This window comes from Nannobrachium achirus (genome assembly GCF_963921795.1).
Source record: "Nannobrachium achirus genome assembly, chromosome: 12".
In the NCBI taxonomy this organism is placed as follows: domain Eukaryota; kingdom Metazoa; phylum Chordata; class Actinopteri; order Myctophiformes; family Myctophidae; genus Nannobrachium; species Nannobrachium achirus.
Genome location: NC_137832.1, coordinates 63,007,802 through 63,024,214, shown reverse-complemented (window position 1 = coordinate 63,024,214; position 16,413 = coordinate 63,007,802). Strand labels below are relative to the sequence as shown.

General features: G+C 48.4%; 1 pseudogene across 1 annotated transcript in view; it reads left to right on the top strand.

The window, feature by feature from the left end:
* Positions 1 to 16,413, top strand: part of LOC308295779 (multiple C2 and transmembrane domain-containing protein 1-like) — a 237,581-nt pseudogene that overhangs the window by 179,023 nt on the left and 42,145 nt on the right. The window contains exons 7-9 of the transcript in view: positions 251 to 289; positions 7,185 to 7,349; positions 16,213 to 16,343. The product of the transcript in view is annotated as a multiple C2 and transmembrane domain-containing protein 1-like (transcript). The remainder of the gene's footprint in view (positions 1 to 250; positions 290 to 7,184; positions 7,350 to 16,212; positions 16,344 to 16,413) is intronic.

Genomic DNA, 16,413 nt, shown 5'->3' with positions numbered 1-16,413 from the left:
CCTGCATGAGCATGTGTGTGTGTGTGTGTGTGTGTGTGTGTGTGTGCGCGCGCACACAACACCACCATAACATGAAGGCTCTTCCCCTATAATATGATTAATGCTGCTATACGCGCCGCTTACTTCTGCTGCATGGATCCCTCCCTGGGCTGACCTCTGACCCCCTGTTAATCCTTGACCCTGCAGCTGTGAGTGTGTGTGTGGTGCCAAAGGGGGGCGCTGTTGTATAACCGCTTTGTCTCATTTACAGACCATGCTTTTGAGAAGGAACTGGAAACGATCTAGTAAGGTAAACTAAACACGGCATGTAACTCCCCTAACACCCCCGACACCCCCCACCCCTCCCACTGGTCCTTACTGTATCCCCTCACTCTGCACTGGTGTCCTTGGTCCATCGATGGAGACTCACCCACCAGTGGTGGAAGAATTATTATTTTTTACTTTTAAAGGACAACTTTGTGTTTTTACAACAAGGGTTCATATTTTAGATTGTAACTAGAGTCAAGCAAAGGTGAGCTTTAGCATTAGCATTAAGATTCATTTTTCATTTACTGCTTTCTATCGTTTTAGCGATTTGAACGACTTTGATTTCAGTGGTTGGGGGCGTGCTATTTGGAAACGCACACGATTTCTGGGCAAACCCCGCCCACGGAAGCTTTTGATTGGCTGAACTGGAGCTAGGGAGCGCTCCTTTTTGTTCGCTTGGACCGCGTGGAGGTGCGACCACCTAACCCTAACCCTAACCTTAACCTCAGTAAAACTATGCCTAACCTAACCCTAACCTCAGTAAAACTATGCCTAAACCTAACCCAAACCCTAACCTCAGTAAAACTATGCCTAACTCTAACCCTAACCCTAACCTCAGTAAAACTATGCCTAACTCTAACCCTAACCCTAACCTCAGTAAAACTATGCCTAACTCTAACCCTAACCCTAAACCTAACCTCACTGAAACTAACACTGGTGAGTAACTAACCTGCCGACGGGCGTTAAAACAAACGGCTCCGCCCAGAACTCATGTGCGATTCCAAATCAGGCGTTGGGGGCATGCGTGCAAGTGGCTAAATATGTATTTTTAGACACAATAAGCCCATTCTCAAGATGCACCACAATCTTTCATGGACAGAGGTGGCTAGTAGTGTTACTGTTGTAAAAAAAAAACTACAAAGTTGTCCTTTAAGTAAAAGTAGCGATACAACAATGCAGAAATAATCTGTTACAAGTGATATGTATTTAAAATTATACTTGAGGAAAAGTATAACATTAGTACTCATCATTATGAAGAGTTGACAAGTTGTTTCAAAATGTGTCAATTATTTGAAAATAGCCGACCTAAAAGCTTTGCATCGAGTACAAGCACACATCACAACGTCGCAGCGCAGGCTGAGCTTGTAGATCGGCTGTTTTTTTAACAGCCAAAGTATAAAGCAGGACTTGATGTATGTTTATCAATAATACAGTAATCAAAATCTACAAAGTAACTAGTAACTAAAGTTTTCAAGTAATTGCAGTGTATGATATTTTCCTTTGAGATGCAGTGGAGTAGAAGTATAAAGTATTGAAAGATGGACATACTCAAGTAAAGTAAATACTCAAAATTAAGTGCAGTACTGGAGTAAATGTACTTATCACTTTCCACCACTGCCCCCCCCCCCCCCCCCCCCCAACCCCCTGGCCTTCGTCTTCTTTCCTCTCTTCATCTCTCCCTCCTCCTCCTCCTCCTTTCACGGTGATTTTATCATTATTCTTTTCTTTTTTTGTTATCCCAGGTCCTCTGTTCCTCTTCTCACCAAGTCACCGTCTCCAAACAGTTTTCCACAAGCTGCAATACACCATAAGAACAGGGACTACTGATGCTCGATATTATCGGTAGCATATCGATATCGGAGGATATTAAAAAAGAAAAAAATGCAATGGAATATCTTTATTGAATCAAAATAATTCTGATTATGTTCACATATTGACCAATATTTCACAGATATTGACGCAATAATAATGTGACCGTTAATTTGAAAAACGTTGAAAATAAAAAAATCTGCATTGAGCTCATATAACAATGTAATATATATCGGAATCGGTATCATCCGATCGTGCATATCATCAGATTAAAAAAAATCAATATTGTGCATCTCTAACCCACAGTAGGAAAAAAAAAGTGTTGAAATTGATACAGTACATCCACCAAACCTCAAACAGTATTTATGGTGTTTGTATGAAATGTAATGTACTAGCATACCGTTCTGAGACTGAGAAGTTGTAACTCATGTTGACATACTATAGTGTATTGCAGCTGCTGGGTGAGAAAATCCAGAGTGTATTTTTCTTTATTGTACGTCGTAAAGGGGCACTGGACAACAAGACACCTGTTTAAGACATCAGAAGTGAGAGACTTGAGATGTTTTATTAGATCTCCCGAGACCCTTTTATGTCAAGATAGACCTCTCCACTATTATTGATTGTGCTGTATTCTTTTAAGTTTCCCATATCACTGTATTATGTCACAAGAAAACCGAGACTTTTTGGGTTCGTTTCCATGGTCCTCATTGGCTGTTGAGCTCGACCGAATGCATGCATGGCCCATGCATGACCTACTGCTTCCTCTAATGGACTACTTACTGCATGTGGCACATGATGTGGGTTTCTTTAACTAAATGTAATCCCATTTCAGTAAAAAGGTTGAATGTACATTCTGTCACATTCCAGAAAGTGTTGACTGAGACCACAAGAGTCAGATTCATTCATGGCAACTTATTGCTATGAATTTAAAAAGAAAGATAAGTGATCGCGAAAAAATCTGCTTATGTCCACAGAAAACGACCTACAGTAACCCAGCAAGCTTTCGCAGAACATAGCAGATCAACAAGCTCACAACGTGCACGCTGCGACGCGTTGTGAGCTTTAGCCCACAGCTTTCGCCGCAATAACAGAACACTGAAAATACACTGGTATAGAGACATTGGGACTCTCTAAGTGGTTGACTCTTTTAGCTGCACTGAGGTCACGTTTCTACTACATGCGAATAGTGGAAGGGGATCTATGTGTGTGTGTGTGTTGGAGGAAGTGCAGAAAAAGAGGCTTCGATTGGTGGATTTGGAGCTTGAAAAATGTATACTTGAATATCCTGTCTTATTTTATTTTTTTTAAAGATTTGTTTTGGGGCTTTTTGCCTTTATTGGATAGGACAGTAGACTGACAGGAAATGGGGGAGAGACAGGGAGCGACAAGCGGCAAAGGTCGGCCGGATCGGGAATCGAACCGGCTACGCCGACAGGCATTGATGCCGAAATGGCAATGCCTATATGGTATGCGCCTGGTCCACTAGGCCACCAAGCGCCCCTCATGTCTTATTTTTAACTAACTAACTATGCACTGACAAAATGAACACTACGATCCGTCTCACAAACTCAATATCGATCCAAGATTTGGCCTCCCCTCAACCTGTATTTGTGTCTCAAAAGGAGTCACTAAATAACCTTTTCTTCAACGGCACCCCTGAATTACATTCTTACTTTATAGTGCATTACAGTACATTACATTCATGTCATATTACGGTTACGTTTCCATAAGGACAGATTGAGATGAACCTTATGCAGTACTTGACATTTAACCACACTTGAACCCCACCATCCCTATTCTGGGCGGATAGCAGATCTACAAGCTCGCAACACGTCACAATGTGGAGGCACAGACACCTCTACAAGAGTGTCTGCTTAATGCCTAAAGTGTGTCTGCATCTGGGTGTTTTTTAAATGGAAAGTTCAAGAACCTCTGCACTAAAGTGTTCCCCTAAAACCGTGTTGGGTATTTTGCGCAACGTATTTTCCCTGCATGGGAGGCCAAATGACTACGAGGCGAATCCAGGCACTGCATCAAGGCTCACTTTTCAATGGAAGTATCAGACTCAACTAGAGAGGCGCTCAAGACGTTAATTTCCCTTTTAGCTGCAATAAACATTTCAAACACGGAAACATAATTTCGAGTGTCAATTATGGTCGTCGTTGGGCAGACGTCCCGCTATATCGCTCTTCCTCTTCTCAAACCCAAGTCTTTGAAGCCTCAAACTGGGCCGTCCCCGCCTAAGTGTGGTTCGGGAATTAGCTATCGAGCGCTAACAAGCTACAGTAGCTGCCATTCTTCCCACCACCATGAGAGAGAGAGAGAGAGAGAGAGAGAGAGAGAGAGAGAGAGAGAGAGAGAGAGAGAGAGAGAGAGAGTGGGAGCTGCTTCTGTGTGTACCTTCTTTGCTCTCCGCTGATATATTATTTTTACACACTCACGCCCACGTCTCTTTAATCAAGCATATGCTGTACTCTTTACTTTGAGATAATTACAAGTCATTGGCATGACATTAAACCCGGGATCTCTCCCAAAGTTCAGTGCAGAGGAAAAACTGCTTGTCTTAGCAACTTTCAAGCCCTTCTGTTCCGGCTCTTTCCAAAGGGCTGTCTCGCTGACAGGAGTTGAACAGTTCAACCGTGGCAAGGGAGCTTTGTAATAACTCCCTAAATTAATTGTTGTCACCTTATTAAAGAGATCGACTCCCTCTCTCGGAATTATCTCCCCCGCTTGCACACCAGCCGTGGCAGAGAGGGAGATGTTGATTCCCCCCCCTAATCCACACAGTCCATGGTTCTCCATATAATGTGCATTATGTAGCGACAAAACAATAACGAGGCCTCGCAATTAGGGCCCCGCGCTTGAAAAGAACTTAAACAACAGCTCTCTTCTGCTATTAGCATACAGCGTCTTAATGACAGCGAGCAGGACAGGAGACGGGAGAGAGAGAGAGAGAGAGAGAGAGAGAGAGAGAGAGAGAGAGAGAGAGCAGCAGCTGTACGGGTGGTTTGGGTTGGGTTTGTATAGGGAGAGGGAGCCGCTCGCATTGTTTAATGTCTGGAGAATGGAAATTAAGAGGCTTCATCTAGCAGATCAAAGGCGCGCCGCTCGCGAAGCCAGGGTTTGTACAGAGTTTAATGAAATTCGCGGCAAAACAAAAGCTATGCTAATAGATTCTCCCCTAACGAGGACGGACGAGGTAAAGATTGAGGAAGAGCTAGGGAGATGGATTGAGAGTAGCGAGAGAGAGAGAGAGAGAGAGAGAGAGAGAGAGAGAGAGAGAGAGAGAGAGAGAGAGAGAGAGAGTCTGTTATAGATAGTGATGCATTTGTTTGAGGCAAATAAATAGCCGGCTATTTGTTTTGAGTGAATGATAGTGACGTGACTTTAAAGAGGGGTTAAATTGGCCTGTAACTAGTGATTAGGGAACCGCTGGAAGTGTTTGGAAATTGCACAAAGTGTCTGTCTGAATTTGCTGTCAGTATGGGCTTTACAAGTCTTTAATTATACTTGTATCACTACGGCGCTAGTACAGCGGGGTATGTTTGTACGATAGTACACCCTACAATACTGTTTACCCTCTATATAGAGGGTATGCGCGTGACATCGCTGTTGCTGGAAGTTATGTGGGAACGCCTACTGAGTGGCAAAAAACACATTTCTGCCATTGACAGCCCATACGTCCAAACAGAAAAGTCCTATCTGATTGTATTAAACAAAGTTAAATTCACCAACATTGCAGCTGTACTGAAAGCTTGAATTATCCCTTTTCTATCTGCAAAGTTTTTGTTTCATAAAAATCCACCATAGGCATGTTATGAGCTACTTTCTGACAAGACATTCTGCGCAGGTGATACTTTTTTTCCAAGTGTCAAAGTTTGGAAGCACTCGTTTTCAACAATACAACATCCTGCTACCTCCTGCATTATGTGCAATTTAGAAACTGGTGGTATGCAGGACTGTGGAGTAGTTTGCAACGAGCACTTCCAAACTCCAATGCTCTATGCTGCTCAATGTTTTGCCACTCAGTCTAGATTAGGGGGGCGGGTCCCAGTGGACGTGCATACCCTCTATACAGGAGGGTAACCAGAAGTGTGGACAGTAGGGCACCTAAACATTATGGGTACCTCACTGTAACAATCTGTCTTATTCTATGTACATGAATGAACATAGCATAGTACATTATTACCAGACCTACAGTAAATTTACTCTTCAACACAGGTTTTGTAGCAAATTGTTGCGATTGTGGAAATATTTTGTTCAAATTTTTTTTCCCTCTTTTTTTTCTGAAGAGTTTGACTACAGATTTCTTTTTTTTTTTTTTTTTTTTTTTTGGGAACATTTAAGAAGTTTAAACTTTACGGTGTGCTTAACTCAAAATCACAGTGTTTTCGGTGACAGTCAACCTTACTGTGCAAGGGATAGAGATGGGCAATGGTTGACCTTTGCTAATAAGGGAAACATCATCTCTACGGTGTACATATTCTGTCTGTGAATACAGTGATATTTACAGCATAACAAGTTCAGACTTCCCAAGTCAAATCTGTTGAAAAGTGTTGATGAATTGATGTTGTCGAGTGTATGTGCAATTGTGCATGTGTTCAAATACGTGCTTGTGCGTGCATGTACATGGGTGTGTGCATATGCATTAGGGCATTAACGACTTGTGATTTTTGCAAGTCGACTCGACTCAGTGTTGAAATCGACTTTATCGTTTGATGGCGTCATCACATCACAGACGACCCCCCAATTATGTTGGGGGGTCCCCAGATGATTAACTTAATGTGCAACATTGTTTTCTCACTCAACTGTAAACAAACCAACATAAAGTTTAAGTGTATAGAGGGTATCTGCACATTTCTAAAGTGCCAATTTAAGGACTTTTTAATACCTCTAAAATGAAAAAATTAAACATTGTCCAAATTGTCAAATATATGTGGCAGAAATTGTGAAAATAGCTGATCTACATGAGCATGTAGATCTGCTATTTTCACAATAGAACCATGTTATACCAAATGGAATGTAGCACTGTAATATTGGATCATTCCGTTCTTGACAATAAGTAATCCTACTTTTTGAATGCTGTACAGACGCACACATGGAGCAAAGATAATGACAGAAAAAAATACAAAGGATTTTTTTTTCAACTTCGACTTTCTACTTTCTCTGGTGGGAGTCGACTTGTGTAATGAAGTCGACTTGTCGACTTTTTCTGCAATGCCCTAATATGCATACGCGTGATTGTGTGTGTGTGTGTGTCTCTCTATATTCATGTGAACGCATACATGTATGTGCACATCTCTAACTGTGTGTGTGTGTGTGTGTGTGCGTGCGTGTGTTTCCCACAGTGCCAGAGCATGCGTCTGTCGGAGGTGCACAGAAAAGCCCAGCTCTGGCGAGGCATCGTCAGCATCAGCCTCATCGAAGGGCGCGGCCTCCAGCCCATGGACGCCAACGGCCTCAGCGACCCCTACGTCAAGTTCCGCATGGGACACCAGAAGTACAAGAGCAAGGTAATAAACTGCATGGGACACCAGAAGTACAAGAGCAAGGTAATAAACTGCATGGGACACCAGAAGTACAAGAGCAAGGTAATGAACTGCGTCATCGGTCGGTGGCGCGGTCGCCTCCCAGCTAGAAGGTCCCAGGTTCAATTCCCGCTGGAGGGACGTGTGTTCTCTCCTCTGTGTCATCAGTGTTTAGGGTGGGCGAAAGGGCCTTTCTGTGAGGAGTTTGCGTGTTCTCCCCGCGTCCCCTAGGGCAGTGGTTCTCAACCTTTTCAGGCCGCGACCCCCAAAATAATCATCCCCACCCTGACGAGCACTAAGAGTTGAGGCATTACATTTTGTATAACACGGTTCTCTATTGCGAGGCGTTGTGAGCATGTAGATCTGCTATTTTCACAATTTCTGCCTCTAATATTAGACAATTTGGACAAGGTTTAATTTGTCATTTCAGAAATGTGCAGATACCCCTAGATACACTTAAACTCTATGTTCGTTTGTTTACTGTTGAGTGAGAAAACATTGTTGCACATTAAGTTAATCATCTGGGCCCACAGGTTGAGAACCATGCCCTATGGTAGGTAACCTCACAAAAAACATGCATTAATCCTGGTCTCTATACTGCCTCCCCCTGGTTAGCCAGCCTGATGGAGGGGAATACTCGTGATACGTCCTATCAGGGCAACTCCCCCCTGTCAGGTGATAAGAAACGGCTTGCTCACTCCCCATGGATTGAAGGAAGCATGTGCTCAAAGTTGGCAGAAGGAGAGTACCGCCAAGGATTACAGCTTAGGCAATTGGCCCTGGGTGAAAAAGTGGATTACAAAATCGTGGGATAAATTTATATATGAAAAATAATAATAAACAGCTCCACTGGAAGTTGTCGCTGTCTTTTTTATTGAGCCAGGCAAAAAAGGTCACAAAGCACATATCCCCACGACAAAACCCAGGTGCTGCTGGCCAGGGGAAAACAATGAACGTAGAGACGGCAGCACACTGGATCAAGTTTACAAAGTATATTTTAATGCAGTGGTTCTGCATTTCTAGGTCGCAGTATACCATGAGAAATGTCGCAGCTTGTCAGTCTGTCTGTCTGTCTGTTCAGTCAGTCAGTCAGTCAGTCAGTCAGTCAGTCAGTCCGGTACACATTTTTACAGTCTATTGGTTTACTGTCAAGATTCCAGGATGACCTCCCACTTGGGTAATGACGCCCCCTGGCGATCATTCAGAGAAACTACTTCAGCTCCCGTACTAACGTAGGTAGGAAGGGCCTGTCACTCAAACCGGAGTGACCCGCCTCCAGGCTATATAAGCCCCCGGAGGCGGAAGTAACATCCTCTTTTCACTCTCTGCGATATCACATTCAGATAAGTTGAAACTCAGCCTTTGTATTATTATTCTTCGCGCATTAGCCTAAAGCGGTGGCATTGGAGTCGCCCACCGGCGAGTGTTGAATTAACCCGTACTTAAGAATACTTATTCTTGTCCCGTCCTAAAACGACGGTTATTTCCTTCTATAACAAAGGATTATTACTGCTTGTTCAGGCCTCCGCCGAAGCAAGCGTGGCATAGCATTAGCCGTTAGCTTGTTAGCTCGTCTGCTCCTTGTTAACTCTAGCTACATTGCTTCGCCATGGATCCTCTGGCCTTCCTGCCGAGGCAATGTCCAGGCTGTCCAGGACTCATCGACGGACAGGATCTTCACCCTCTCTGTGTCGGCTGCATGGGCGTTGCACACGCCTTTTCGGCACTGAGTCCTCAGGGGAGAGCAGGACCCTTCTGTGACTTCTGCGTGGCCTACGACCACGATGTACTGGTACACCGCTTCTACCTAGCCAGGGCAGGCCTCGGGGCCTGCGCTCCACCAGGTGGGTCCACTGCTCTCAACCCCACAGCCCAGTCTTTCCTTCCCCAGGCGGCCCGCACCGTTGGTCAAGGTGCGGCGCTGCCTTCCGGAGATCCGTTTGGCAAACAGCGCGCCATTCCAAGTCAAGATGGCGCCGTGCTACATGAGACACCGCCTGCCGCGCAACCGACCGCAGCTAGCTCCACTGTCACTGGAGCTGGCGGGTCTGGTGAAGTCGCCGCTAAGAAGGCGACCAAGAAGGCTAACATCCCTCCGGTAGCCTTTTCCCCTCCGGGCGCGGTGCCCAAAAAGAAACGCTCGGATGTGACCGTCGGGGACGTTCCCCTCAACGTGAGCATCACCAAAACAGTCCAGACCTTCAGGCGCGAGTCGGACCTGAGCTCCTGTCAGAGCGAGGGTTCTGGTTCTGAATACTCTGGATACACGGGCGAGGAGGAGGAGGAGGACTCCGTCGAGGACGATGGTTCTCGACTCACGGTCACAGTGAAAGGTAATGCCCCTGCGGCTCCAGCACGTCAACTGGACGCCGCAGGGAGCTCCCAGTCCTCCTCAGGCGCCACTGCCCCTCCACCCGCCAGTCAAGCGGGTGAAGCGGGAGCAGAGGACGTCGATTCTGCAGCAGAAATGCTGGATCATCTCACGGTCTACATGAGAGCTCTTGCCAGAGTTGGAGAGGAGTTGCCACCTCCTCTCCCCTCTGAAGAGGCCGAGGATGATGACGAAATGCCCGGGCAGGAGCCTTCGGTTCCCGCCCCGTATGTCCTCTCCAGGCTGCCGCTGGTGAAAGGATTCACCAAGGCCCTCCATTCCTCATGGAAGACACACAAAGACCCCAGGAAGCTGCCTTTTCTGTGTTGGATGTGGTTGGCGGTGCGGAGGCAGGCATGTCCACCTGCCCTAACCTGGACCACCTGTTGGCACAATCCTTTCTGGGTTCTGTCAGACCCCAGTACAAGGATGTGGGCACGGCTAAAAACGGGCCGTTTGTCGGCCCCGTCGGCACCAACCCGCCGGGGTTCACTGTCCTGGAGGACAAGATGCAGTCGGACAGGGCTCGTAACGCCTACCGGTCCGCTGCTCTGGCTGCTAAGGACCTTAATCTTATCCAGCTCTTGCTAGCTTCCACCAAGGACCTGGTCAAAGGTCTGCCCACGGGGGAGCACACTGCGGAGCTAAACACCCTATTCGACATCATGCTGAAGGTCAATTGGCATGCGGTCAAGTGGATGGGCAGGTCCATGGATTATAACCTCCAAGCTGAGAGAGCCCGCTGGCTCGACTATGTCGACCTCGAGCCTAAGAGGGACGTGGGCGAGAAGCCTCTGGGTCCTCGCGGGGAGATGTATAAATCCCTCATCAACATGGAGAACAGTCCCACCACCCTCATGGGCGGCGGTTTGGAGCTGCTGCAGGGCAGAGTCACGTTCTTTAAGGCTGCTAAGGACATTGTCGAGTCCACCACAGTGCCACAGGAAGAACCGCAGCAAGCTAGGAGGGCGTCCCGCTCCTCCCGCGTCAAGGAAAGGGGCCGCTCTGCTTCTTATAAGAAGCACTCGTCTTCCTCCAGGGGAGCCTCTGCAGCCAGGGCGCCTGACAGGCCCCGCAGCAAGGTTGTGGTTCCCGAGCGCGCTCAGCCGCGCCGCCCGTCCAAGGATGGCAGGCAGCCGTCTTCCTACCGCGGTGGCCGCGGTAGGGGACAGCGCAAATGACACTCGGAAGAGGGGGATTGTGCTGGGGCGGGGGTCCGAGGTGTCTCTCGGTCCCCCTCCCCCCAAACGAGGGCGTTTTTCTGTACCCCGTGTCGGGGAAATGAAAATGTTGAATTTGATGCCTCCTGTGTCAGCAATAAATATGTTGAAAGAGCAAAGTCTGTCTCTGTCCAACTCTCTCGCACTAGCACAGACGACCCCATCATGCATGCCTCCTGTAGTAATGATGAAGTCCTGTCAGGACTCGATAATCAATCACAGGTTTTATCAGCAACCAGTAATGTTATTGTCAAACAATTATGTGGTTCCTCAAGCGCGCGAGTGGGATATCCCTCGCGTCGACAATATGACTCCTTTATGCATGCCTCCTGTAAGAATGATGAAGTCCCGTCAGGACTCTTTAATCAGTCACAGGTTTTATCAGCAACCAGTAATGTTAACGTCAAACAATTATGTGGTTCCTCATGCGCGCGAGTGGATTTTCCCTCGCGTGAGCGATGCTATGAATTTAACTTTGAGTCAGAAATTCTGTCGGCCTACTATGAGCCCGGGTCAAGGGACAAGCATAAAGGCCTTAGAGCAGGTATTAAACGTAAAAGTTCCTCTCCTGTCAGGGGAGAATGCTTTAGTTGTGGGCGAGTCTGTTTATCAGTCGAATCGCTTTGCTCTTCCTGTTGCTCTATCGAGCGAAAACCGAACGCTTCCGGTTTCACCGGATACGGATTCGCTAGCTCCCCGCTTCCGGTCCGGCCGCAAAAAAGCTCCGCTAGTCAAGCGGTACAATCAGAAGGTGTTCCCGCCTTGCGGCCTATTGAACCCCTGCGCTCCGCATCCGGGTGTTCCGGATACGGATACGCAGGTTCCCCACTTCCGGTCCGGCCGCCAAAAAGCTCCGCCGTCACGGAAGCACAGTGGTGGGGTTTCTCTCGCTCAAAACACGCTAGCACGCTGCGCGCGCCAGTGGAAGTTATGCAACCCGAGCCATTGGGTATTTCGAACGATAACCAGGGGTTACAGGTTACAGTTCGCAGACATACCCCCGCTTTCGAGCAGGGTTATTCATACCAGGGCGCGTGGTTTAAAAGCAAATCTTTTGAGAGAAGAGATCAGCTCCTTGCTAAGCAAGGGTGCTATAGTGGAGCTGGACAGGACCCAATCCCGCATGGGATTTTGGAGCCGTTATTTCCTGGTGCCCAAAAAGGGGGGGGGGCTACGTCCCATCCTGGACCTAAAGGCACTAAACGTGTACCTGAAGAAATACGTTTTCAGGATGCTAACTGTACCCACCATGTTACGGTCGGTCAGGCAAGGGGATTTCCACTGTTCAGTGGATCTGAAGGATGCTTATCAGCACGTCCAGATTTATCCCCCACACAGGAAATTCCTACGGTTCGCCTTCGAGGGTCGCCTGTACGAGTATACAGTACTCCCTTTCGGTCTGTCACTGAGCCCGAGGGTTTTCGTGAAAGTGACCGAAGCAGCCATCGCCCCGCTGAGACAGCAGGGCGTCAGGTTGGCGACGTACATCGACGATTGGATGATTTCAGCGAGCTCCGCCCACGAAGTGGCGCGTCACACACAAGTGGTTTTGGCTCACCTGAAGGCCTTAGGTTTCATAGTCAACCACGGCAAGAGCATGCTGACTCCAGCAAGTCGTCTTACATTCATTGGGGTCCTTCTGGACTCATCCGACATGTCGGCCCGTCTCTCAGAGGAGAGGGTGGACAGGTTTCGGGAATGTCTCGACTCCTTTCAAGTGGGCCAGGAGGTCACTTACAGGAGTTGCATGGTACTGACGGGAATGATGGCTTCCGCAGTACATCTGTTGCGTTTGGGCAGGTTTCATATGAGACCTTTTCAAAGATGGATGTTATCCCTCGGGATCCCGCCCTCCTTGAAGTACAAGAAGGTTACGGTTTCCCCTTCCTGCGCGATCGCCCTGTCTCCGTGGCTGGTGGAGGGGTTCCTCACCAGCGGAGTCTCGATTGGCGAGGTGGTTTCCCGCAAGTCGATCACGACAGACGCCAGTCTCAGTGGATGGGGAGCCACTTTCGAGGGGCGCACAGCGCAGGGGCTTTGGCCTCTGGAGATGAGGGGTCGTCACATCAACTATTTGGAGTTGATGGCTATACTCCTGGCGCTCAAGCATTTCGAGCCTTGGATTTTGCATTGTCACGTCCTGGTCAGGACAGACAATACGACGGCCATGTTTTATGTCAACAAACAGGGGGGCCTGTCGTCGTTGCCACTAGACCGTCTGGCTCGAGAATTGACGGTTTGGTGCTTGTCGCGCCTCAAGTCGATCAGGGCCTTACACGTCCCAGGTCTCCTCAACAGCGGAGCAGATCTCCTGTCCAGGGGAGGTTCTCGCTACGAGGATTGGTCTCTCCACCCCAGGGTGGCGAGCCAGATTTTTCGCAAGTTCGGTCAGCCAGTGGCGGACCTGTTTGCGTCAGCGGAGAATACGAAGTGTCCGTTGTTCTTCGCGGTGAAGGGCAGTCCTCCCTTGGGGTTGGACGCCTTAGCGCACACGTGGCCGAGAGGTCTACTGTACGCGTTTCCCCCCTTCGACTTAATCCGACCCACTCTGGAGAGAGTCAGGAGGTTCGGTCTGGAGATGCTCCTGGTGGCTCCCTACAAGGGCACGTGGAGATCGGCGATCGCCCCTCTCCTTTGCGAACCGGGTTGGCAGCTGCCTCAGTGCAGGGATCTGTTGAGTCAGGCCAGGGGGGAGATCTTCCACCAAGACCTGCAGGTCCTAGACCTGTGGGTTTGGCACGTGAAAGGTTAAACCTGCTGGCGGCTGGTTTTTCTTCTGAAGTGGTTGCTACCATTCAGAGTGCTAAGGCGCCTTCTACGAGGGCGTCTTATGATGGAAGGTGGAATGCCTTTGAGGACTGGTGTGAGTCGCGTGTTCCACCGGTGGTGGCCCATGTGGCGTCAGCCCAGGAAATTTTGGAATTTATGCAGGACCGCTTGAGAAGTGGTCTTGCATTTTCTACCCTTAGGGGGTATTTGGCGGCTATTAATGCCTGTCACCTGGGGGTGGCGGGCAAGGCACCTTCTAAAGTCCCGGAGGTCATCAAGTTCATGCAAGGAGTTGAACGTTTGAGGCCGGTGACTAGGTCTTTGTTCCCAGTTTGGGATCTGCAGGTGGTTCTAGGGGGCCTATGTCGGGCTCCCTTTGAGCCGCTTGTAGGGATGCCTTTGAAACTTTTGAGTTTCAAGTCGGCTCTTTTGCTGGCTTTGGCCACGGCTAAAAGAGTTGGTGACCTGCAAGCTCTCTCGGTGTCTGCGGAGTGCATGCAGTTTATGAACAATGATCTCAAGGTGTTGCTCAAGCCTCATCTTAAGTTTGTTCCTAAGAACATGGTGGTTCCTAAGGAGCCTGTTGTTCTTCTGGCTTTTCATCCTCCTCCGTTTGTCTCGGTGGAGGATGAACGGCTGAATTGCCTTTGTCCTGTCAGGGCATTGAAGGCCTACTGTGACAGGACTGCTGGTTCTAGAGCTTCTTCTCAGCTCTTCGTGGAAATGGGCAATGTTCTTGTCAGAAAGCCGGTGTCTAGACCCACTCTTTCGAGGTGGATTGTGGATGCTATTAGGCTGGCTTACTCTAGTGCGGGTGTGGAAGTGCCGGCGGCACTTAAAGCCCATAGCACTAGAGGTGTGGCTACTTCGTGGGCACTGGCAAAGGGAGTCTCCGTTCAGGAGATTTGTGTTTCGGCGAATTGGTCTTCGCCTTCTACCTTTGCAGCCTACTATCACCTGGATATCGAATCCTCTTCGCTAGCGCATTCGGTTCTGGGTGCAGTTGCCTCCTCTACGTCATAGAGGAGTCGGATCTTCCCCTCCCACAGGTGGGCATGTAGCCACCTGGGGTATTTTGGGGGGACCCTGTGTTTTCCTTATATAGTGTGTCTTACTTATAAGGCGGACTTGTCCTTTTCATTTAGTTGAATGAGGCGGACTTCGGTCTGTCAGGGTCTCTCCTTATTTTCTCATGCCTTCACACCCAGGTCCGGTGGGCCTGGGACCTTCTGGGTGATGGGTCACGCCCGTTTGGGCTGTGCTCACCCGTATGAGGGGTGTGTGGGGGTATGAGAGTAGGTTGTGGCTTAGAGGGGAGTTTAAGAATCCCAAGTGGGAGGTCATCCTGGAATCTTGACAGTAAACGGTAGGTTCCGTACGGAACCATTGTTTACTTAGAGATGGAAGGATGACCTCCCACGTAATGCCCCTCTGTTTCACTGAATGTGGCAGAGAGTGGTATTAAGAGGATGTTACTTCCGCCTCCGGGGGCTTATATAGCCTGGAGGCGGGTCACTCCGGTTTGAGTGACAGGCCCTTCCTACCTACGTTAGTACGGGAGCTGAAGTAGTTTCTCTGAATGATCGCCAGGGGGCGTCATTACCCAAGTGGGAGGTCATCCTTCCATCTCTAAGTAAACAATGGTTCCGTACGGAACCTACCGTTCCCTTGTCACTCTGACATCATGCTCTGATGTCACTGTGATGTCAGGGGAACCACTCTTAACAGAATGGGTTTGCTGCTTTGACCTCACGCTCTGGTTGATGTCCCTTCTATGCCCATATATTTTATGCCCATATATAGTCGACAATGTGATGTCAGAACATATATCGAGATCCCAAATATTAAGGGCATATTTGGTAATGCCCATATTTGGTAATGCCCATATATAGGCATGTTCTGCCCATCTCAACAGACACTGTTGACATTGGGTAACTGGTCCGATATACATCACTGGTCAGATAGCCAAGAATTGGCGCCACCTCGCCCTTTAGGGCGAGGTCGCATGTTGCCCTGAGGCGTCTTACTAGTTACATAATATACTAGTCCTGTGCCCGGGGGTGTGCACAGTATGAGTGGTGCCCGTTGGGCAGAATAGTCACCATTGATGTCCAGTTGTGCAATACCCGCTGTGTCCGTCTGTCTGTCTGTCTGTCTGTCTGTCTGTCTGTCTGTCTGTCTGTCTGTCTGTCTGTCTGTCTGTCTGTCTGTCTGTCTGTCTGTCTGTCTGTCTGGCTGGCTCTCTTTTATGGCCATATACAGTATGGTGTTCTTTAATGTCATCTCCAAATTTGGGAACTGTAGTGATGTTTAGTCAGTTGATGTCAGTTAGGCATTGTTTTCTGTCTATCTGTCTGGCACTTTTTGATGCCCATATATGGTGTTCTGTCTCCAGGCCAGTCTGTGATGTCATCCCCACATTCTGTGTTTAGACAAAAACAACTCAGTAACACAACAGCGTATTGTCTTGTCTCCTTCTCCCTGTCAGACGATAGCCAAGACGCTGAACCCCCAGTGGAGGGAGCAGTTCGACTTCCACATGTACGAGGAACAGGGAGGCTTCGTGGACATCACCGTGTGGGACAAAGACGCTGGCAAGAAGGACGACTTCATGGGAAGGTACAGCCCTGCTTCCCAGACAGTGGTGGGAAAAGTACTCACATACTCTATCAGTCTGATGTAAGGCTAC